The sequence below is a fragment of the Melanaphis sacchari genome, unplaced genomic scaffold (assembly GCF_002803265.2).
Source record: "Melanaphis sacchari strain LSU unplaced genomic scaffold, SCAv2.0 Contig31_pilon_pilon, whole genome shotgun sequence".
Classification (NCBI taxonomy): domain Eukaryota; kingdom Metazoa; phylum Arthropoda; class Insecta; order Hemiptera; family Aphididae; genus Melanaphis; species Melanaphis sacchari.
Genome location: NW_020271193.1, coordinates 219,771 through 246,955, shown reverse-complemented (window position 1 = coordinate 246,955; position 27,185 = coordinate 219,771). Strand labels below are relative to the sequence as shown.

At 28.8% G+C, this 27,185-nt stretch overlaps 1 long non-coding RNA gene across 3 annotated transcripts in view; it reads right to left on the bottom strand.

The window, feature by feature from the left end:
* Window positions 1–10,137: 10,137 nt before the first annotated feature.
* The window catches only part of LOC112596409, a 111,394-nt gene continuing 94,346 nt past the window's right edge, over window positions 10,138–27,185 (bottom strand). For all 3 annotated transcript variants that reach the window (XR_003114770.1, XR_003114771.1, XR_003114772.1), the window contains 3 exons: window positions 11,850–11,928; window positions 11,132–11,241; window positions 10,138–10,670 (listed from right to left, as the gene is read on the bottom strand). This is a non-coding gene — a long non-coding RNA (uncharacterized LOC112596409). The remainder of the gene's footprint in view (window positions 10,671–11,131; window positions 11,242–11,849; window positions 11,929–27,185) is intronic.

Here is a 27,185-nt window from a genome sequence, read left to right as displayed (position 1 = left end):
TGTATAATATTTTATCAGTTATGTTACATAATATGTTTAACTTTATGCACTGTTTTCACCCTGATGATTGCGCATACTATATATAAATATTTACATTATACGACAAGGTACATAAGTACTTATAAGTTATAGGAGCTATGAAGTATATTATAATAAAATATTGTTTTACATTTAAACGCGCTTTTTAAGATAATATGTCGTACAGTTCAATGATTTTATCATTGAATCATACCATATATAAAATGACATAGAGAATTTAAATTTTAAATTTGGAGAACGAATACTGATAAAAGATTCTAACAGACATTAAAATAATATATTAATATAGATAATATAAGTAATGCATTAAACGTTAAAAATAATAATTTATAAATTTCTTGTTTAACAAGTTGACTGCCACAAGTCCTCAAGATATTGCTTGGTTTATATTATAAATACGAGGTAATATATGCTACGTGTACGTATATAAATATTAAAAATGTTAGTACTTCGTTATAGAACTCCAGCTGATAGTATGTATGCCATATGGTATAACTATTTTACAGCACCCGTATTATGGCTTACTGCTGTATTACGACCGAATTGATGGGTGTATCAACACGTTGAGGGAAAGAAATAAAAAATAAAGATTATGTGTCCTACCAATACAAGTATAATATTATGTAACCATCGTGTCATCGTTTTAACAAGAAATGATTTGTTTGTAAAACCTCACCTGACATACAATATACATGTATATTATATAGTATAAACGAAAAGCGTGGCGATTGCAATCATAATGCAGTCCGTGTAAGAGAAAAAATACTGTATCAATAGTATATTATTATATGTATATTATTTTGTTGTGTTTCTTCAACAACGACGAAAGTATAACTTCGATGGAAAAAATATATTATAGTATTGTGTACAGAAAATAAATACGACGGCGAATGAAGATGCGAATGTTGTGTCGGACTAAGTAAACAATAATGACTGTAACTTCAATGACAGTATATAAATATAATATAAGAGTTGATGCACGGTAGGGTGCGATACGCAGATACGAAGAAACGGTTTCAGTGTTATAATGTTTATTGTACACAAAATTAGATATATACATCAAAAATACGTAATAAACAGAAAATCCTTTGAGATATTAAATAAATAAAAAGTAAAAAGAAGTATAAAAAAAAAAGCATGTTGTGAGACTCAGAAACGCACATGTAGAATTGTATACGAAAGTATAATTTAATATTACACCGATTAATTACTATAATTTTTTATACCTTACTTCATTTCTTAAAACAATAAAAATATAATCATTACATTATAAAAATGTACTTCCTGAAAATATAATTAATGCTCATATTATTTCCTTAAAATGTTTATGATACCTATTTTTATTATTTCGAAAATAATACATTTTTCAAAATATTTTTCCATGTTGAACACTTAATACATATATTTTTTTTTTTTTAAGTGCTTATTAAAAATATAAAGCATATAATAATTTTATAACTCTTGTTACATAATATTAAACCGTAAAAAATGCAAGTCGTACTTAGTAAATATTTTGGTATTTGTTCTTTCCTAAAAGTATTGTTGTGCGGGATTTTATTCATATTAAGCGTTTTAAAAAAGCATCTGTCCTAAAATATGTAAGCGCATGGCTGCTTACCCCGTTCACACGCATATGAGCAGTGCGTTTATACACAAACAAAAATTATAGCTACAAATTCTAGTGTGTTGGTGATAACATATACTTGATTTAAATTGAGAAACATCAAAATTGATGTTTCTAAACTCAAAGTGTATCAATCAAAAACGAACGCATTCAAAATGTTGGATGGGTGAGGTTTGAAAAAATTACATTATTTTTGTATTTTTTGTATATTAATATTTGATATTTTAATGATAAATAAATTATTGATATTATTGATATTTCGTGGAGAGAATCTCTTTGCGGCAAAATGTCTGTCTGAGTTTGTTGATTTGGTATGCAATTACAGCTAGCGCGTATAAATTATTACTGCAAATAAGATTGAGCTGTTTACTGCAACAGGTGGGCGGCAAAAAAATTCAATTTTTATTCACGCAGACGTTGTGTCGGGTTCATTTTAAATGTAAAACTGCACGAGGACAATGCTGTGCAGCAATGCTACTGAATTCTATAATGTAACATGTGAATGTATGGTAGAGAATTAATAATTATCATTGCATCTTCGTCTTGTAGGTACGTACCTATAGGTGAAAAAAGAAATTTTTAATAATTTATTGTAGAAAAGGGCTAGCTACTATATAGGGCGCATAATGGATCAGGGATCAACCTTAATCAAACACACGTGTATATCTAACAGTATCAATAAAACGAAAACTCTAATTTTCAATTTTTTTTTCTCAGCTTCTCGTCGCCTAGCTTGTGCTAACAGTCTTGCCGTCATACAATTGTAGCATATTATCAGTGTTTTACTCACATCAGTAGAGGACTGCGTGGCGATGATAAACCGTGGGAATTCGTTTCAAATTGTCCTAAGAACGCTCCAATAATATCACACGTCATTTATTATTATTAATATAATATGTTATATGTTTTATTGAGGTCTGCTTAGTTTGCGATACGTTATCGACGATATTATTTTTAATAAATGCTCGCACGCGTACATAATATTATATTTTACAAGTGTACATTGATAATAACATTATTGTACAGATTTTAAAAGAGATTTTTGACAATTTCTTGATGCAAGTTTAATTATGAATTATGATGTACACACCACTTAAGTACATACTCGCTATTAGATCTTCTACAAGAGACATGGCTACAGTGATTACGTCTCACGGTTCTTACAAATTGAGTTTTAAAACGTTTTAGCATAATATTATAATATAATTTATAATATTACTGCACGTATAAATTGTTCACATTTAACTGATTTAACTAAAGTATATGTATATTCAAATTTGAATTTTAAATGGAAATACGTAAACACGCATTTTTACTTGATATGTTCAATGTCATTTTTGATAAAATATCATCCAACAAGTAATTATAATTAATTATATTGATTAGAAAATCTATCGATATCACCGAATATAATATGAAATAATTATATTATTTTTTCATAAAAAGATATTATACAAATGTGCAATGTATATTATAATAACATAAGTAACATCACTTTTTAAAATATCGAAAAATCGTCGATACACATTTGTATTTTGTATAACTTAATCTTTACAGTAGGTACTTCGTTTTATTAAAATAGAAAAACAATGAAATATTAATGTAATAGGTACGTAACATATAATATTATAATTCAATTATTAAATAAACCGACACGTGCAAAAGTTACTAATCAATCTAAAATTTGAAAACTTAGTCAAAACAATTCCATAGCTTTACTAGCATATAGTAATATAATAGAGTTAAAAATGTCAGATAAAAAAAAAATAATAATAATAATAATAAAATAATACATATAATTTTAATTTACAATTAATTAATTTGCCCTTTACCAATAAATTATATTAGTGTTAATTTAAGACAAGATAACTTATAACAAAATATTTCGTACTTATAAAATAATTATCATGAACGACAAGATCAAAGGTGGTAATTTTCTAATAACATTATATTGACTTAAGAATTATAAGACGTAATATTATGTATTAGGTAAAAAATAAAAGTGTTCGTCAGTTGCCACGCATCTACCTTTATCGTTAGGTTTACTTCCACAATGAATGAATATTATCAGACCAATACGCTCATCCTAGCTACTTGCTGTATGGTTTGTTACCGAAATAATGAAGATTTACAAACTATATACGAATCGTGAGGCCATTTTGTTCCTGACTATAAATAAAATAAAATAATTATTAAATTATAAATATGACCATTCATTTAAGAAATAACTCAATGACATTATTAAAAACGCAACTTATGAAATTTTGATTATAAATTATTAATATAATTGAGAATTGAGACCCATTTATGTGTAACAAAGAACATTAACAGAATATAATTTTTTTTAAACACCCATAAATGAATGTAAATGAATTAAAACGTTGATTGGAAATAATTTGATCATATATTACTTACCTATTACTTTATTAGCTTAAAACAATAAAAACTTGTAGAAACTACATATTATACATATATTATTTTTTGTAAATTAAATTATAATTACAGTAGTATTATCGTTTTAAGCTAAACCACCGCAGTCAGATTAGCGTGGAATTAATTGATTATCTAACATATTTAAGCATGGATTCTGTTTCAATTGCTTGAATGAAAATTTAAAACTAAAAAATAAAATGTGGGTAAATTATACAAAGCACATTAATACAAAACGTTATACATATTTATTTAATATAAAAACTAATTCAAGCATATATTATTTTATTATGATATATAAAAATAAATATTAACATTAAATATTATTAGGTACGCCAAAAATATACTTTTAAGTATAAAGTGTAACCAAATATTATTTATTTATCGAACGTTTGTATAAATTGTATATATTTTGTAGTTGATACAACAATTAGTTTTCTTGGTAGACTAATATTAAAAAACAAACACACATATGGCACATTCTATTGAGGGTATAGCTTAAAGAGAATCTATGCATAGTTATAACGCATTATTAGTTATTACCAATTTTCGAGCAAGTGAAAAAAATATTTGTTGAGTTACCATCAAATGTTTTTAAGTATTATATAATAAATTGTATAAATATTTTAAAAAAAAATACTTTTAATATTATTAATTTTTATCGATTGATTAGGTATTCACCATTAGAATGATGTCGTGTTTGAAAAAAAGTTTTAAAATAATAAAAACTTGTTTGATCTTTTTGCCCCCAAATATGTAAGTACTGACATAATTTATAGTATAGCTCGATCATGTATGCAGCTATATGAAAAAACGTACGTGTAGGCTATACGCGTTCAAGGGCTGCGTAAATTGTACGGTTAAAGGAAATAAAATCTAAACACGACACTGGGTATATAGGTACCACACTACCACGTCATATGTATAATGTGTTTATACACCATAATATATGTATTATAACCTATGCGCGTATGACGCGTATATAATGCGACGTGTGCGCGTCCGTCTACCCGACTGCAGCACGCACGCGATCTAATCTTTTGTTGTTTTCCTGTTTATGTTTTTTTTTACGTTTTTTTCATCATTTTTTTTTTTTTTACTTCGGTCGACTTCTCGAATATATGCAAATCATGTGACCCATGCGCGCGTTATCCACATCTGCTCAAAGAATTTTTTTTAAGCTCGAAAATCGATAACCCTTTTTTCCCTAGTATTTTTTTGACGACGACGACGACGGCTATACGACGATACGCGACAAAGAGACGTTTAAAACGGGGGGTACGTCGTCGGGGTCGCGCATTATTATTTTCGGTATTATTAATTTTTTTCCATTGTTTCTCGGACTTTTTTTTATTATAATTATTTTTTCAACCATTCTCAGTGGGAGACGCTTTTATGGTCCAACACCTCGAGAAGAAAAAAATTGAAATCGAAATCGAAATAACAAAAAAAACCCGTTCACCCTCATCAGTGTCAAAAGTCGTGATAGTTTTTTTTTTATTATTCCTAGACATCGTGGCCGCTGCTAAATCCCAGCCGCCCTTTGGATGTGAATAAAACTTCGTTAAAATTCGTTTTTTTTTTCATCCATCTCGGGAATGAATTAATTTCCGATGAATTTTTTTCCTCGTCCCCTCTCCTCCCTATCTTCCCTCTACCTATCAGTAAGCCTCGTTTGTTTTTTTCAGTCCGTCGACGCTCAATTCATGGCTAAAAAAAATCGTATCGCAATAACGCAATCACCACCCAAATTGCGACTCTTTACCCAATAGCAGCAGCTGTGCGACGTGCACGCGAGGACTGTGATCAGATAATTATTATACGTGACACAATAGTAATATACGCTTAGATCGTCGTACATAATATATCGGGCACATCGTCGGTAGGTACATTCGGCTGCGACAACAGTATTGTATTGTTTTTACAAACGCTAACCCCCTTCCCCACCACCGGTTCAAGGGTTCTGCCACTGGCGGGATTTTTTCTTTTGTACATATTTTTTCTCTCCCGAATATATATTAAAACAAAAGGTTGAAAAGGCCTTTTGTGCATGCACTTCAAAATAAATAAAATAAAAAAAAAAAAACGTAAAAACTCATAACGGTCACAACTATATGCGATCAATAACACGTTATATTATGTGATGTATATTATAATATGTAAACGCCAAATGATCGTGCTCGACGCCACCTTGGTCGCGGCATAACGTGCGCGGCAGCTGTATGACGTGACGTAATTAATATACACACGTAAAACATAATATAATATCATGTTATAGAATAGGAGCGCGCCTGTAATATATTATATTCATGCGTGATACAATATATTAAATTGCAGTGGAAACCCGATTGATAAAACAAAAACGTCCAAAAGACCTGAGAGGTGTACGAATATAGACATAAAATACATCGGTAGTATAGAAAATTGTAATTATAATTTATGATTTAAGATTTATTTTTGAATACACTCTGCACATAAATAATATAACGGCAATGTAATTTAACCTAACCTATCTAGACAATATTAAGTAGAGTGGTAAACAGGTAACTAGGTTAAGTTATTTTATAAAATAGACGGAAAACTGATACTGATTAGTAATAAATCTTCAGTCGAATCAATTAAATTATGAAAAAAATGCCATATTCTTGTTTGAAAGAGTTGTATATTAATTATTAGTTCTGTGGACGGTCAAAATAGCTAGGTAAGCATTTAATAATCGATCCAATCATGGTTTGTATATTTTTTAAGGGGCGTCAAAATCTTAATTATATACGAGTATATTATAGATTGGAAAATCTATAGCAAATATACAAATACTACTAGTAAAATCTCAAACAAGCAAAATAGGTTCATATTATTTTATATATCAACTATAGAGTACAAAGCATACTATGTGTACATGTCATAATGATCTTATGTTTTTATTTTTATGGAGTAATAAGAAAAAAAATATCATAACAATACATTAAATTCACAAACCACGAATCCTGAACTTCTATTATATTTTTTTCGATGGTAAAGATTCGTATCGAAAAGTGACCTTGTATGTATAGGGATATGAGAAAAAAAATTCGTCTATGTGAACGGGAACAGGCTGTATTACACACATGTATTATTTATACGAAAAAACGAGACGATATGTAGAAACGCATCCGTCAAGGGCTATAATGTGCACGATGTATAAATGAATACATGGGCGCAGAGAAAGACGAAAGAAATATTAAACGAGTTGGCGACTGAAGCAGCGAAGATGTATGTAGAGGATAGGGCGACTATGACTATACGACGACGTTTCGTTAATGTTTGTAAGGCATACATAAATATCGTTCGGTTTCGGGGCCCCCGGAGGGTCAAAGCTGTCGAAATTCCAACGAACCGGTCCTAACAACACACGAGTCCAACCCAACCTCTACTATCTCCACTTGCAGCGTCCACACGCTTCACCACTACTATACACTCTGCTGTATCTTGTCTTCTTTCTTACTGTTATTTTCATATTATAATGTATAAACGAATATCGGGTTATGTATACGCGTCTCCATCGTCTTTTTCTACATATTATTACTACTCCTTGACATGTACAATATTATTATAGAGTCTCGTCTATCGTGTACATATTGTGCTGCACACCGCGCGGGTCTGGGACGATGCGGTTCGATTAGAATTTCTTCGAGAAAACCGGTTGACCAACTTATACACTATACACTCACACACACACATACACACACATACATATAACAGCTCGGCACCGGTACAGAGTTTGTTGAACTTGGCCCAACCCGCATTTTTAATTTTACCGCCACCACTGCCACCATCACCCTTTCCCTGCTCAGTCAGTCAGTCAGGTTTGACTAAATAACTATACGAATATAATATATACATATAATAAACGTTATACACTTAGCATATTATATACAAGTGTGGCAAGTATAATACAGGTATGTATATTATATTTGTGACGTGCAGCGTTTAATTATTTTCGATGCGCTCAGGAGGTCTGCCGCCGATTTACTGCACGCAGCGTTAATCTCGAGACGACGACGGGTGAAATAAAATAATCCAGAGAAATGCTCTCGTTCGAAAATTCACGATTTAGAGAGAAATTCATACAATGAATCATTTTTACTTCATTATTATTATTATGTTTATCTATTTTGTTTATATTTCCCGTCGTTTTTTTTCTTGTTTATTATATAAGGATATCGTGTAATATCCATAATGTATTGACTATTGTAACACAATTGTACGAATATATATTACTGGATACCAAAAAATGCAGTTGACTATCGCGTTGCACTCTTTATCGCCGTTTTTCATAGTAGGGCTGCACCATTAATTACATGTTTAGTGCGTTTGCAGCAGTAAAATTATAATATGTTATTGTATATGTACTCGTATATTATATATTTGTATATTATAAATAAACTTTTATATACGGACAGACAAGGTAATAATAATCATAATCGATAATAACTTCCAGTAATTTTTTTTTTTAAACGCTTATACAGTATTATAAAATAAAATATAATATGTATTCTGCTAAACTTCATTTTCTTGGTTACAAACACAACCATATAGATAAAAGTATCTACGTCGTAAGATTAATACCACACCGTAACTTAAATTAAATGCTTATTTGTACGTTTTAATTGTGAGAAAAGAGACGTATAATATTGCACTCACGTTGTTATTGCTATAGTGGTTCGTATGACTTGCATTTTAAACGTATATAATAATATATTATAATATATTATTTTAATGATGACCGTGGTATATTATGCGCACATATAAACCCGCCTACCTCCCTGCAATAGACGAACGGAATTGCGGAACGCTATAACTATCCGAAGATGAAAATCCAATTATAATATATGACAATAATGATGATAACTGTTTAAGATTTTTGTAAAATATCATCTCGCAATAGCTAATAATAATAAAAAATACGTATAATAATACGATAAAAAACGAACATCATTTTTTGTTGACGACGTAAGTTAAATCCGTAAAACGCCCTTTTTATATAATAATAATAACAATAATAAAATATTGCTGTACAGGTAGAAATGATTATACCAATTATCAACCCTTAATAAACGCGTACCTGCAACTAATATACGGTATTTTTTTTGTCCGACTGCGACAACGTTCGATCAATGCATTACATAGCAGCACAACAATGATAATATAACAATAGTGAATATAATAGAAGTTATATTTTTTCAGTGGATCGGATACTAAACGACGGGCCCTTAGAAAGATGAGGGGAAGCATAAGATTTTTAATGTCTTTGAAAATGTTTATTATCATTACATACCTACTCGAACTACTCATAATACCTACTTAGTACTTCTAGTATATTCTATTATACGTTATCGTTATTTTATACTAACTCAATGATTTATCTACAGTGTCAATATCAGGAGATCGTGCGTTGTATGTCTGTAGTTTCTCGATTTTTAAAAATAAATTAGTAGGTATAAGAAAAAAATATATTTACGATTAGACAGAATTAATAATAACATAACTTATATTACGCTATAATAATAAAATATTATGATGTAATAACTGAGCAAATTTTTCTGTTTGATAGATTTAATATTGCAATAGGTTATTGTAAGTTTAATCCTACTTAAGATATATTTAACAGTAAATGGTCTAAACGTTGTGTGATAATGAAAAACCAAAGTAATCCCATTAAAAATATAAATCGTTGATAAAATATACTACCATAGATTAAATCTATCTACCAATTTTCATTAGGAGATTCTTATTTTTAGTTAACAATAAACAATGAAATAGTAATGTTTAAATAAATTTAAAATTTAAAAATACACATTCAAATTTGAACTTTGAAGAGACAGTGAAAACTTTAATGTTCAGATTATAAATTAAACTTAAAAAAGAAATTATACAGACATTATAATGATAAAAAAAAAAAATATTCATTGTTTTTACTGAATTATAATAAAATTGCTAAACTTTACATATTAAGTATTAGATATGCTATCTAACTATTTATTACTTACAAATTGTTGTTTACATATAAAATACGATTATAAAAATATATAAATTACAACTATACAGTGTACAGATGAAACACATAATTGAACTAGTCCAGTGTCGGTCTGTCTGCCTACGTAGGTACCTGATTAACCAACATTCACCAGGAATTTCCTAATCTTCTTGAAAACTGTCTACTATTCTGCGTTCATACTTACTAAATCTCAGTATTTATATTTATTCATTATACTTTCAATATATGTATATAATATAGATTGACTGTGGAGTGATGCTTCGTGGCGTATGAAACATTTTGACCCACACCTGCAGTATAGCATACATAGCAGTATACGAATACGCTGGCGTGAATGATATTTTAAACGTGCTTATATTATACATCATTCCTAAGGTACCGCTGCAATATTGCGTTCACAATGCAACACAAGGCCGCAACAGTGTAAAACTTTAAATGTACTAAGAAGTATATATACCTATATACGACGACGCTCCTAGTGCAGACTCGTACCGTCTTGATATTACTGGGCCGAAGTCTTTATGTAATACTGCACAAACACTGTATAATGTATAATATAGGTTAATTATATGCACACGCATGTATGCCTAACCCATATATAAATAATACATATCACATGTACAACATGTGCAAAATGGCGGCTAATATTGTGTATGTATATTTCATGTGTGCGTGCGTTTATATACAGAGCGATCCGCACGCCAATATTTATTTTAAAGAAATAAAACGGATGTACTTGAGCATAGTGCCTCACTTTTTTTTATTAAGTATTGGTATTTTTTTATTTATTTTACAACTTGAATGTGCAGTATTACGACATATAGACTCATAGTAAACGTTCTGTGTACATTCGATACACGCGTTTTGTTATGCAGCGGATATTATGCAATACACTGCAACGAGTCCCGTTCGTATTGTATGCAAATCGCACGTGCTGTATATAACACACACACACACACACATATTTATATAGGTTTATACGGTATAACTATAATACATACACAGTAAATAAGTAAATATGCATTGGTCGTACGACGGACTTTCCGCTGTGGCTGCATGCAGGGGTGCGCCGATGAAACGTTGGTCTATAACATGACTTAACAATGAATGCCTGAAACGCGGGGTAGAAAAACAAATAGTATAAACGAACTGCAAAAATGGATGGACGGGAGCCATCATTGTTATCATCATAATATTATATACATATATGCGTGCATAAAATAAATGTAGTGTGCGTGTGCATATGCGTATAATATAATTATAATAATACTATATGTAAAACCATCATCGTGCGTGAGCTTGTCCTCGGCATAAATAAATATGCGTGATTCGGAATACGCAAATAAGTTTAATCGAATACATTTATAGCTTGCTTCCCGATATATTCAGTGAAACCTATACAGTAACTTACAAGAAAATCGAATGTTCTATAAAAAAAAAAAAAACTCGAGCACTTTATTTTTTAATTTTTAATTAATATTAATTTATATTGTAGTGTGAAAGTTGTAGATAAATATATACAATGTTTGATCTCAAAAACTATTTTTTCGGTTTATTTTCAATTCTTTTTCCAATTTTTTGGAAATGTTGATTATGAAGACCACATATACCTAATTATGCTAAATATGAATAATGAATATACATGAATTAATAAAATCAGACATTTTCATATTTTACACATTTTATGTGACAATTAATGAATACATCACGTATACTCACCACTTTGAACTCGTATTCCATTACAATTGTATATTTCCAGCAATTGTTGGATGTGACTACATTTTTCCCGCTGAAATTTCTAAAAATCAAATGAAACCATAATTAAAAGAAATAGCGTTCAGAAAATGCATTACTTATAGATACATAAGGTTGCTATTTTTGATTTTTGTATCGATTGTAAGTTATAACTTAAAACCAATATATCTTTACTGTAGATCAATAATGGTAACTACTGCAGTGTACGGAGTACAAACTCATTAGAATGAAACACGATGTAGTTAAACGCTGCGTCACCTCTGATACACTGCAGATAGATTTATTCTATATACATTAGAAACTACCCAACCACCACTGAAGAAATAGCTCTGAGAGAATATACGCTATTTAATTATAAATAACAATTTTTAGAAATTTAATGTTAAACCTTATACAAAACATTTAAATTAATTGTAGGAAAAAAAATAGGATATTATAGTCTAGCAGTAGGGACATAATAATTAGCTTATATACCTACTTAAATTGATAGAAATATTAAAACTTTGTAGATCAATTTAACAAGGAATAATAGCATAATGTATTTACATGCATATGTACGTACAAAATAAATATACATATTTTAACCAATGAAAATACTTCAATATCAATATTATTCTAATAACCTAAATTTATAGACTACTAAATGGTAGAATTATTACATGAATAATTTGGCGATAGAATGGTAAATAATATTAAAAAGTTAGATAGGTGGGCACTGTAATGAGTGTTGAATTCAATGATTTATCATTGTATTCAAAAATCGATTCGGAACAGAAACGTCTACAACCTATATCACTAAATATATTTTATGATATGTTATAATTTGTAAAATACATATTAAAATCATTTATTTTATTATTATTGTTTATTAGTATTTAAACATTATAATAATATTTTGAATTAATAATATCTTACTATAAAACATATTACAAAATATTATTTAAAAATTAATTAGGTAATATAATATTTTAAAAATATAATTGCTTATATAGAAAAATTCATAATGTATATAAAAGTTTTAAATCTCCACTAATAATTTATTTTAGTCATAAGGAAATAATTAATATTTTATAGTTCATTATTAAATATAAGTACGTAATTTCATCCAAATTAATATAAATTACAAATATCTATAAAAAAAATAATTTCATTTGTATACTTTTAAGATTTTGAACTTCAAATTCATATATGAGATAAAAGTGTGCTATGTATTATTATTTTTTACCCATTCATAAATATTGATAGATATTATTTATGGGGAATAAAATTAAAAATTTAAAATGTCTACATAAAAATTAAACAATGTATAAAAAATGATAATTTAAATACTAGGTAAAAAATTCAAGTTTCTAAAGTAATTAATTTTTTTTAAACTGAATTTGTGTAAAAATTCTTATTTTTCATTTATTTTTTCCGATTATTTTAAAAAATAATAAGAATTTTAACTTGTTCATAATATAAACTATATCTAACCGGTAACCTAAAATCTCTCTCAAAGTGGAAAACCAAAGAATTTTATTAACTGTGTATGGTGGTGTACATAGACACACACACACACAAAATACAAGAACACATATCATTGTAAAGTCAATACAATCAATTTATTATTTAGCTCTAAATCTATATAAATAAATAAACAACAATAATAATATTATCCGAACTAAACTAACAAAAACCAACGAAACATTAAACGAAAACATTATTGTTGTATTCAGGCGAAATTACGTTAAAAATTAAAAAATTAAATTTTATTGAGGGTTTGAATTTTTAGAGATGGTAACCTCCATATTATAACCTAACCCATCTTAGCTGCTACTATGATTCTTAACAATATTTTTATATTATTTTAGTATAAAACGTCAAAGCTGATATTTTTTTGGACACAAAAAAAAATGGATAATATAACCCAATTCAAGTATTACATACGAGTGTAAGTATATATAATATACATCATTAGATTCAAGTTTCGGTTCTTGTCAACGTTTTCCGGATTTACCACGTAGATATCGACTATACATGAATAATATATTTAGGAGTATATAACGCTCTCGCTATCAGTAGCTAATAAAGTGGCGTCAGGCTAATCACAAAATTATATTATATTTTACGAGTGTCGCAAGAATGACCACAACACTCTATTAGTTATTTATATTATTAACTTAAATTCAAGTTGGTACAATCTAGATGATAATGTTGCTGTATAAAAATATTTTAAATGTAAACTTTCTGAAAACATTTGAAATACTTTATCTAAGAAATCAATAATAAAATATGTAAACAGTGTGATTGAATAAAAAAAGTATATTTTTAAAATACTTTTTTTTTTTTCAAGAGGGGAACGGCTTTTTAAAAGGTAAAAGAGTTTTGATTTATTTTTATCCAACTTTCTTGTATTATAAATAATAAAAATTTCGAATTTTTAACATCAAATATTTTATAACAAAATAAAATACTTTAAATGGCATGTTTCTAGTAAGTACTTAATAAAAATTATAAAAAGATATGATTTATTTCTTTGAATTGTCTAGTCTAGTTATAGATTATTATATAAATGTATAAAAATATAAAAATTTAAATTATAATTTATATCCATTGTATAATCTCATTGTTCAATAGATATTATTAAAAATAAAATTTAGACGCTATTTAGAACAGCAATATCAGTGTTTATATTATGTAAAAATTATCTTCTTAAAATGCATTCAATCTGTTTACTAAGTTCGTAATGAAAATGAAACATAATTAAATAAACGGGAATCAAATGATATTTGATTCAAACAGTGAATACAAATCCTCTGTTTGTTTGTACAACAAACACTTAGAACAAAATAAAAATAAATACGAGTAATCTAGTTATTTGTTTGTCGTTGAATAATATTTTTATGATATAGGAACGCTTATCATTTAATCAGGAAAGAAACAGTTGATAACCTTTTTTTTTGCTTTTTCGAAGTAAAACTTATATGTTTGGTGCAAAAAATAAAATTTAGTGTGAAGCGCAGAGGGGGGCACTTAGCTGGTTGGTTAGATTATCTGATGACCTTTTTTACTTTGCTTTTTTACATTTAGTAAAATGTACACTTTGGCATAAGAAATGGAATTTAGTTAGAAGCCCAAGGGGGGAGGCAAGTGCTTTCTGTCCCACCCTTGTTACGCCAATGGGAACGCTTGATCTAATATTGTTTCAATTTACGTGGATATCGAAAGTCTGATAATAAAATTTAAAAACAATCGTTTCACACTATACAGAATACATACATAAAAAAGTAATGATAATAAAATGAGTAATAAGAATTTTTGAATAAGTATTGTTATCATCAGGGCATAAAAAAACGAAAGAAAAGAAAAAAACAAATTTGAAGATATAGTTAGGTATATATACATATCTATTTTATTTAACAGTGTGTCTAATTTTTCGGGAGTAAGGTAAAGGCACACAAGAATAATATGAAGAAAGACGCACAGACCTCAATGACAGACGTTCGCATGTTTTTTTAATCATCCATAAATTAATACTATTAATAGGTGTATTTATATTGTAACTACAGATCTTGGCACATATTTCCAACAAAAATCACATTTTTTTTTTTATTATTTTCTTCTTACTTTCTCATTCTCTCTTTCTTCTCGACGTGTAGGTACATGACGTGCAAATATACAAATATATATATATATAACTATGCAAGTTGTTAAAAACGCATTAAACGTTCAAGTCGTGATGTCCATCGAGTGCTTAAATATATACATTTAATACGCATGTATAGTGTATACATAATGTACTATGTAGTATAAGAGTTTTGCGCTTTACAAAACGTCTATATTTATGTATACGATTATTTTGGAGATTAATATAAAAATTATCTTCAGCATATCGATGTACATTTAAAATAATGTGGCTAATATCGTCTAATACAATGCTTTGATACACAAGACGTCGACAAAACGCATAATAATGTTATATGTTTAGAAAATCTAGACCATGATGTGATGTACGACAAAAAAATGTATGTTTAGGACTTATAACTATGTAGTACCTACTTACAGGGACGTACATAGGGGGATGTTTTGGGTGTTCAAACACCCCCCCTCCTCGAAATATTTGTTTTTTTATAGGGTTATTTATTTATTTAATTTTAATGTAAATTGTTATATTATACTTTTAAACAGGTATAATATTACATTATGTTTGTAAAAAATCGGCTAAAACAAAATAAAAATTTAATACTAACAAATTAAAATTTTAATTTAATTTGAAAAAAATACTAAAACAGGATTTAAAAATAAAATAAAATTATACCTATTGTGTATTTCCTATATTCATTTTAAAAAAAAGTTCTACTTTCACTAACTGATTTTCAAAAACACCCCCCAAAAATTTTTACTGTGTACGTCCCTGCCTACTCAAGACTTATCAATAAATTTATAAGCACTAAAATTGGCGTTGAAAATATAACGAACATTTTTGTTTTTATGATAAAAATCGTCGAATGTAAGTATACCCAAACTGTGAACAGTGTGAACATTTAAAAGTAGCTTTAAGCGTGTAAATACAATGTCTTAAAAAAAAAATTATATAGAATAGATACTTACTTAGAGTTATATTTAGTAGTATATTTTTATACTTGAATAACCTAAGTAGATTGTATATAGATATTAGAAGCAGTTTTAACCTATAGAAAGAAACAAATATTATATTAGTTTATATGCGATTTATTGACAAATATTCAAAATATTTAAAATAGTTATAAACAAATTATAAACCTTTATAACATAAAAATGTTTGTAATTTAAGGTCTCTAGTAACGCGTTGATAATTTTTTCAGTACAATTTATTTATTTGATATGAAATGACATAGCTCCCTATAACGACTAGTGTGTTAATAGATTCTTTTCAAATTTGGCGCCGAAGCGGCATTCTTTTATACATATAAATATATCTACATACCTTTATATTATATAGTTTGGCTAATGACGGTAAATTAAATAGTCATCAAACCGTAATGTAGAGTAGGTATAGAGTATAGAGTATAATAATTCAATTTTAATTCGTCGTTACTCGGCGGCACGATGACAATATGACGTATGCGTATACTTAACTATCGCTAAAGTATATATACCTACATTTTATTATAACATTGAATTTGTGTACATTATACTTATACATGTTGCGATCATAATAATTATTCGTTAAATGCAAGTACATATGTTCAACAGTAATGTATACAAATAGAACTTAAAATTATATTATACTACTCTATACCCGCCTTCCTATAAAAATAATTTCTGTTTGACATGTCTGTTAACAGAATAAAATATTGTGTTTTTAAAAATCGATTTTTCTTTTCTAAGCTATAAGTTTTTTAGTAAATCTTTGTAAACTTTTACATTTTGAGTTTTTCTTAGCGAAATACTTTATAATCTTTATAAATTAGGCACTTTAAATACAATCACGTGTATTATTAGGTATAACTGTATAGCATAAGCACATGATATAATATAATATGTTAATACTGTACACATGCTTCCGATTACCTATTGATTTCTGCACTGTATATATAATATTAATAATACGCGTTCTCGATGCTATGTATAAAGACTCCCCACGGAGTATTGTCGCATTATGTACACCCGTCCATACGTCAAAAACGATTATAATATATTACGATAATCGTGAAAATTCAAAACTATGTACACGCGTAACAATAATGTATAGGTGCGCACAACCATTGGCGTGGTTTTGTTTACAAAAGATATTACATAAATATATATAATAGATTCCCAGGCGTAGTGGTGGAGTTGGGTATTTTCAACCCTTTTAACCACGGAGGATCGTTCGGGTCTGCGTGTGTGTACGTTCTCTGCTATTATCGCTGTGCCAACGCCCGAGTGTCTTGAATGTTTTTTACAAGGTCGTTTTTTTTAAATAAAAAAGGTGCGAGTGCTGAGGCCGATTTGCATATTTCATGACATCAAGTCACACACACCACCCCTATAATACAAAACGACGACTAAACGAGATAAAACGCGTCCCAAAATTGGACACGCGGGTAGATATATTATAAAAGCATATAGTATAATATGTATACTGTCAACGATTTCGTCTTCAAACCCATCGTATTGTTTTGTTCCCAGGGGTAGGTGCAAAGGTGTAACCTACGTGCATTATTATGCATGCGAGTACCTCCTCTTCTATAGTCCACACATACACACACACACTGACATTGATCGTATATTATGTACGATAGTATTAGCATACACATAATAAGGTAATATACGTACGTATACACTGCAATAATAGCGACTGTACTGTGATAATAGTAACTTGCGGACGAGTCGATAATAATATAATTGAAAAGGTGATTATTATTATTATTATTATTATATGTGTGTTTGTGTTTATATGTACGTATATCCGATATAATAAAATATTGTTATTGGCGGGTCTGCAATTTATTGCCGTCTATATAATATTATATATTATTATAACCCACCGAGCCGGTAACGCCTTGTGGCAGGGCTTTATTATTAAGGATAGCTGGTACCTACCTAATCGTATAATATATGTATATGTCGATATAGGCGTTTTGCATTTGAAAAAAAAACGTTAATTCGAGCCTGCGGGGCTGACTGTAACAACAAAATGCAGAAAAAACCGTCGAAGTACACATAATATGAGAATTTCCCGATTAGTTATAATATACCCATTATTATTGTTAATGTAATAGTAATACTAAGAACTAAAAGGCGTATATAGTTAAAAAAAATGCACACGTACACTTCTAGTGTATATATATATTATAATATACTGTGTATCGCACTATATTCAACATGAGTAGAGTCCCCTTCACTTCAAACTAAGGATTCCTTTAGACTTATACACGACAATTTTTTTTAATTAAGCAAACATTTTTTTATACTTGTTTAATTTCTAGGCAAAGTTTAAATTGGAAGTTACATATTACACAGGTATCATAAATATTGAAATATACAATATAAATATAATACATATACTGTGTAAATTACATAATTTAAAAAAAAAAACATAAAAACAGATTCCAGATTTTATTTTTTGTAATAATCATGTAATTATATAAACTTAAGATTAAAAAAAAATTTAAGTGTCATCACTGGGTGACTGCTTTTATCAACCTTTTTTATGTATTATATTATTTTAGTTAATACTCTCATTGTACCCATGAGGAACAGATTATGTATATAATAATAAAGAAAAAAAAGATTAAAAATCACGGATTTAAACTTTTTTAATTTTAATTCATCTCCTCATTAAAAATCTATTAACGGGCACAAGAACGTTTAAAAATGTAAAATATATATTTAATATTACATATAAATATTCAAAACTAGACTAGATTTGTGATGTTATAAGCAATTATTTGTATTACCCCTGAGTTCTGAACAGTGGTATATTAAGTCGTTAGTTTACCAATCTGCACTAAAGCCTTCGATTGTATAAAAATATCTATTCTCGGAGAGTGATATTTAAGTTACAAATTTTGAATTTTAAATTATCCTGATTGGGTGTTGATTGTCTTTAGTTGAAATAAATAATTTTGGATTCAAAGCCGATGATCCTCGTAGTTTATTCACAACCCGCTTGCACACAACCAAAATATTGCTGGTGTATAATTGAAAAGTGTTCAATTTACGCTGTGCTGATTGCATATACGACTCCGCAAAACGTATGATTATGTTATATAATTTATTTTGCTATATTTTACTTACACCTGACATCAACGAAACAACAATAATAATAACAGTCATCGCAGATGTATATATGTGATACAGATCTTCGTTGTAACCTATAATTCGACGTCTCTTCACAATTATCGCCGCCGGTGTTTCATCGTCCTTTGCAGGAAATCACACTTCTTCACCCTGAACCGACAAATTCTTTATTATTATATGTATCGTTCTCATTCTTCGTCAAAATTTCCCCACACGCGCGTCTATTATATATACCTTATTATGAGTGTGTGGCGTGTACGTACCTATAAAAACTTGATCTTTTCTTTGGTCTACTATAAACTCAACTCCTCGTTGAGTTAACAATTGTAGGTTATACATGTGATATAAGCGTCTTTATCGCTATAATATTGTGCACTTATAACACGTGTTAGTGCGCTACATATTAGTTTAACTGAAATGTTTATTATATACTATCAACAACAACAATACATATACTCGTATTATACACGAAGAGTGTGTGCGTTTTTTAGACCGACTAATGTATGCCTGAGGCCGAGAGATACGTACTTTTTACGAATTTCTTCTACTTGTAATCATCATCATATATTTTTTTGCATTTACCCCATAATTGTGTGTATATGTTATATTATATAATATACGCATATTGTGTGTCATTGCCTAGTGCCTACTCACTTATCACACACACGCTCTACATAACATCTTACAGTAGTTATATTATGTGTGTATTATGTAGTTATTGTATTTTACATATATTTTATATATATTATATATGTACAGCACAACGGGGAAACTTTGACATTTTAACTGTTTTTCGAAACATCCTTGACCTCTGCTCGCTAGGTTGTCCCGTCTCCGCTTCCTGCGTGAGTATGCGTGCCGTCGCGCGTTTTTTCATTATTAATATTAATATTACATTATGTGTACAAAACTAATATCTTTATAGCTGTATCATTATACAGTGTTGTAGTGTTAGGTACGTTTTTTATTATTGTTATTATTACGCGCGTATTATACGTAGGTATAGTTGTATAGAAGGGTATTGTGTACAATATTTATACATATTACACAGTGGCGCGCGCCGCTCTAAAGTGTCTAGTCCCAAGTATAATATTTTATTATATTTATTTATATATTATGTGCACCGTACGATGCAGGTGCCCGAGTGCCCGAGCGCAATATTCGGCGTACCCACGAGAGACCTATTGTTATATCATGTCGGCTGTATTATGTTTTATATTACTGCTATTATTATTATTATTATTACATACATCTGAAGTCTTTTTTGCTTTCTGCGTTTACATAGGTATCTAATTATAATGTAACTTATAGATTATTCAACATCGTATTGTGGTGAAAATCGGAAAATGATACACACTTGTGTACATGTATTGTATTATGTATATAACTTTAATAAGTGTAATTACGTTACAATAATCAGTCGTAAAATAATGTGAATCGTTGAAAAACGATAACCGCATGCGTTTTATTTTCGAAGAACTTTGTGTATAAAACACATACACCCAATCGGGATTTATAACGTAATATATGTAGTAATCGATACAGGTACCTACAATGACGAACAAACATTATTTAGTCGTTCTGCAGAAATTATAACCGAACTGAGGTTTTCAATTGAATAGGAATCGATACATTGACGTAAGACTTAATAGATTTTAATAATAATGTTTTACTTAGATCGTCAGACAAAATTTCCACATTACGAAATTAAAATACAATTTATCTTACTCAGCCTTTATTCTTTACTGAACCATTTAATGATTTTTTACATCTACAACTAAAATAAACATACGTTTAATGGTATTTTAAATTATTCAAGTTATTTGAAAAGTGAAAACTATAAGCAATTTTTTTTTCCAAAACAACAATGTCGCAATAAGATTCAGAAAAAAAAAGTAATACTACCAAAGTAAATTTCTATGACTTGAACCCGAAGACGCCGTGAATAGACGACAAAGTAGACGTCGTCACTCATTTCATGCATAATAATAACGCAATATTAAAATCCAAATTATAATGAATAATTTCGCAGTCGTAGTCGTCGTAATCTCACAAGCTGAATTTTTCCTGGTTTCCGTCGTACGATATACCCGTATTATAATATTTGTGAATTATAAAAGAAAGGTTATATCAATTTTCTAGTAGGGGTGAGGTCTTGATAGGGGAATGTCGTACGCGCGCGCTGGGACCACCGCCGAACAAGACGACAGAAAATATATATTATACGCAATACACATACATATATACGCATGTGTGTGTGTGTACGTGCGCTGGCGCATGAGTATAATAATATAACATAGAGACTACAAATCTACATTATGGTCGTAATGTTTTGGATCGCATTAGGGTGCAAATGTGCTAAAATATAAATTTCGGCTACTGCAGGTCCCATAGCCGCCACCGATAATATATATATTTTTATAGCGCATTTCATCGCCCAGAAATGAATACGCGTTATGATATTTTCGTCATGCAAAAATCTTCGAGACGTCATTTCAACAGATTAATAACGCTTAAGGCTGCTGCCGTCGACACAATGAACAATAAACGGGCAAGGGATGCCGATGGTAGTGTTCATTTTTCTAGAACCCTTATACATATAATATATTTGCACGCATACATATTTTATTTCGAGGGTGATTTTTTTTATTCTAGTCTAATAAATTGTCGTATAACGGACGATCCGTATTTTAGATCATCTCTCCCACGCAATCCCACATCCTATACAGCCTGAAAATCTTATATAGATCATCTCCGGTGGAGACGCACGTGAATGGTCTGCGCTCTATATATTATATACATATACGCGAAACAGGGGAGATTTTTACAAATGGTATAGAAGCTTTCCTGGAATTATCGCGCATCTGAAATAACGACGATGGTGTTTATTATAAATGCTGTTGTCGTTATCGTCCGGAAGTCGTTAACATAAGGAAATGGAAAGTAAAAAAAAATGATGGAAGTAAATCGAAACTCACCGGGTTGTTTGAAAAATTGACAGAATAAATATATAATACAGCGTCCGCCGATGAATAAGTAAATAATCATATATTTGTCATTGCAAATAATCGTGTATCTCCGTGCTACTACAAAGTACAGATTTTGTTCAATTTATACTATATGCAAAACTTTTAGGTTTCTTGTAGAATTTTTACTAACCTTTCAAAAAAAAAAAAAAAAAACACATATATGTGATATTCATTCATACAGTTATAATAATAACAATAATGTTATACGTACCGTAAATATAGTAATAATATATGAGTCATGGTCGTGCACAAAGTCATATTATAATATTGTAAACTTAAACGGTGTGGCGCGCGGTGCGCGCATATTATTATGCACGTAAATATACGAGTATAATATAATATACGCCAAATGAATAATTTAAATAAAACGAATATTGAAATGTGAATTGCGCGTATATACATATATACTATATAATATACACTATATTATGCAGCCTGTATATACACTATGTATATAATGTATAAAATCCTTCATCAAATGATCGCATATAATAGTTTGAAAAATAAATTATATAATGAATCATTTTGTGCAGGTAGCAAAAATATTTAACGGGACCATTTCAACTAAAAAATAATTTGCTTATATATTATCTTAATGTTATACAATGTATTTAAAGTTTAAACAATTTTATGTACCTATAAAGCTTATATTATTACCTGTGATAGGAAAAAATAATTATGTTCTAAAACATCTTAATATATAATATTTAGATATAGTTGACGCGATAAATATAACGTAGACTTACTAAAATAATTGAGAAACTAGTGATCGCGTGAAGGAAGAGGTAACTGTTTTTTTTTTTATTTCAATAGACAGTCTACAATCTAACACATATTATGTATAAATATGATATAATATTATGTATAATATATACATGTATTTATTAGTATGTTATTAAACATAAAAAAATACTCGATCGTTCGTTGTAGTATTTTGTAGATTGTAATTTATATAAACGAGTAAATTCACGAGTATCTAATATAAGATAGTAACATTTGAAAATACAAAATAAATGCTCTCGTTATTACGAAAGATAGTGAACGGTTTTTATATTTGTTTATCGACAGTTGAGTACGACTAACGCATGTCTAAATGCATAGTCCGATACTCGTATATACCACCTCATATATTATAACTTATACAAATAATTATGAAAACGTCTAGTACTCGGAGGTCTGCAATAATATTTTCCCAATTTATCTTTATACGTAGACACAGCTATGATGGTGCCAAAATGACTTCAGTATCCTCATAAATCTTAACATCATTAAGTTTTTTATCTGTCATTGCATTTATCATCCATATCACTATTTTGATTTTATAATATTTAAGGTCATTTCAAGTGATTTCGAAAGGGTTAGATGAATTTAGAAGATAGTTCTGACTTATAATTACATTATGATATACTGATATTTTGAACAATAAGGAATCTTATCATGTAATAATAATGATCGTTATTGTATCTATAAACTATGTATTTTAGGATAATAACGCTATACTTTTTGTACTTTTTATAACTTAGGTTGGTTAACAATATTATGTTTAATTTTAATAGATATAGTAGAAAAAAAAATGCACACACAATAATATTAATATTTCTAGTAAATTCACAGATACACTGCAAACACATAAGCCACAACTGAAAATGTACCTAGGACGAGATATTTGCATTTATATTGGTACCTGCAGCTATATAATACATTGACCATGAATTAGGGACGGAGATTGAAAAGTGGGATGCTTGGAGTGCTTAGTCTCCCCAAAAACATTGACTATTCGTGCAAAAAAAATTATTGAACATCATTCAAAGTATAAAATATTTATTTAACAACTATTAAAAAAATCTTGTAATTTCACAAATTATTTTTTCCTGAAATTCTTATTGCATTATCGTAAATTGTAATGTCCGTCGAGTAATTACCAACACGTTTTAGTTTTTGTTATGTTTATTTTAAATAACGATTCGACTGTAACCTATGTCCGTTTAGTAAATTCAATAGTATTTTATTTATTTATTGAAATTTTAAAGTTTTTTGTTGTATTAATAAAATCTAAAAATATGTTTTGGTGAAAATTCCTGAACCAACTACGGTTCTCTCATAAAAATAGATGCATTATCTTAAAATAAAACTATTATTTGAATTCTGTGTATGTAGAAATTGTAATAAATATTATTTAATTTGAATTATTTTTCATGTATGTATGAGGGGGAAAGTATAGAAGCACTTTTGTAAGATTATTCTAACCTTCCGGCAAAAAAAAAGGAAAATCTTTTCCTATGCTATGAGTGCATCGCGTCCCACGTCCCGCAATAATATAATATAATAAATTATAATTATATACGAATATACGAATATCTATATACATCTATCGAGTGGCGATATAATAAAGAAAATTCTATTAAAAAGACGTCGTTTTCACACATTAGTTAAATACATATACATATCATAAAAGGTATACTATTTTACATATTATACGCGTGTGGCGTCGCCTTTGTACTTCCATAGTTGGTATGAACACATGTGGGAACTGAGAACCTTCTAGCGTCATCGTCACACACATTCGAGGTAACAAATTTATATATATTGCAAACACCGCTCGCAGCGTAATAAAGGTAAAAAAACGAGAAGGATTAGATGGTAAAAAAGGTGTGGTACTTATATGATGGTGCCTTTTAAGTTTTAACACCCATCCGACGGCTGTTTTTTTTACTCACCGTCGTCAAATTTAAATAATATTTAAATATGTATACGATTCCGTTCGGTCGTTGTGGACGTGCCGGATTTATTGTGTTATAGAACTATATATTATTTATGTTGCATATACGCGTTTGTATCCGTTGCGGAGCAATAATGGCGAATCGTGAGAAAATATATTTTGCCTGTCTTATTATTACATGAAAAAGGGTGAAACTTGATGACGACTACGATGACATATTATAATACGATTTCATTATATTTGTGATAAAGTATGAATTAAAATAATTATAACTATTTACATAATATTAATATATTATTATTTTTTTCTTATTTAGGATAGAGTCTTCAACAACTAAGTCATTAGCCTGTGGTTAGATTTACATTATTAATTTATATAAGTAGGATATGTAGTATTTACAGTATTAGATATTTACATTTTTTTTATTTTTTTTTTTTTTTATATGGTCTTAGCTTAAAATTAAATTTTTTTGTCGATACCAATGGTTTTGAAGAAGTTGTAGATCAAGTTTGAGCTGTGTTCTCCTGGTGCTTCCTCCATTGTTATAGGATGATTGAGGATGTTTCTTGGTGTGTTGAATAGAGGACAATAACAATATTATTGTATTATATTATATTATAGTCATCGCGTGAATACCATTGTAAAAATTTGAATTATTAAACGTGCTTCAAGTACACTGAAAAACGAAACTATAATTTGTTTACAGTATTTATATAAATACATAAAATTGGAGAATAGATGTACCCCATCCCTAGTGCACTAACGCTTATTTTTTGTTCAAAAATATGTAATGATACATTTATTCTACATATAATACATCAAATATAAATGCACTATAGATACGATTTTATTTTCTTAGTTTGTGATGGCTATCCTTGATGAAACAACAATTAAACTGTTATATATAATATAACTGAAATTTGAATTTTAACGGCTAAAACTCATTTGCGCTCAATTTACGAACAAATGTAACCTTTTTTTAAAGAAGTTTAACTAGATAATATTTGGTAAACATAACCTGAATAATTCCAAATTTTCAAGTTAATAATAATACCAATGGTAAAAAATTATTTTACTTGTATCACGTTTCTCTTTACTTTTTATAAAGCTTAAGACTTTTTGTTTAATTATATTCTAATGCCATAGACTAGAGGGATTAATACATTTTTTTAACTTTTGGCGTATTAATCTGTTTAGATATTTGAACTGATTATTCTCCGTTTTTCTTTTGAAAGAGCTCCATACAAGTTCTGTTTATATTTTAGCATGATCTGAACGCCGATCATGGTTCTGCTCCAAATAATTAAATTTGTTGATAATTTGATAGTTATTGCTTACAATTAAACTGGAATTACACAATGTATTACTTATTTATTTATTTAAGATATAAAAATTTACAATCTTTACAAAATATAATATATAAAATAAATAAATGTGATATCATAAGGAAAAGATTCAAGAGACATGGATGGAGAAGTCGCCTAATGGCAGAACTCCAGCAATTTATTACAATAAAAAAATTAATAGTTCTACTTTTTTAATGATACTTGTAAAATTTAAAATCATTCAATATTAATCAACGTATTTTCTTTAAACAGATAGCGTACAATTTTATTACGTTATAATTTGTAGCTAAACCAAAATTTATAGGTGATCTGAGTCAAAATTACTATAAGGTTTATTAATTATTAGCGAAAATTTTTATTAAAAAAATGTAATACTAGAAATATAGCAGGAATATAGTTATAAAGATTAAAGCCTGTCCACTCAACTCATGTACCTTGAGTAATCACACTACAAATTAGG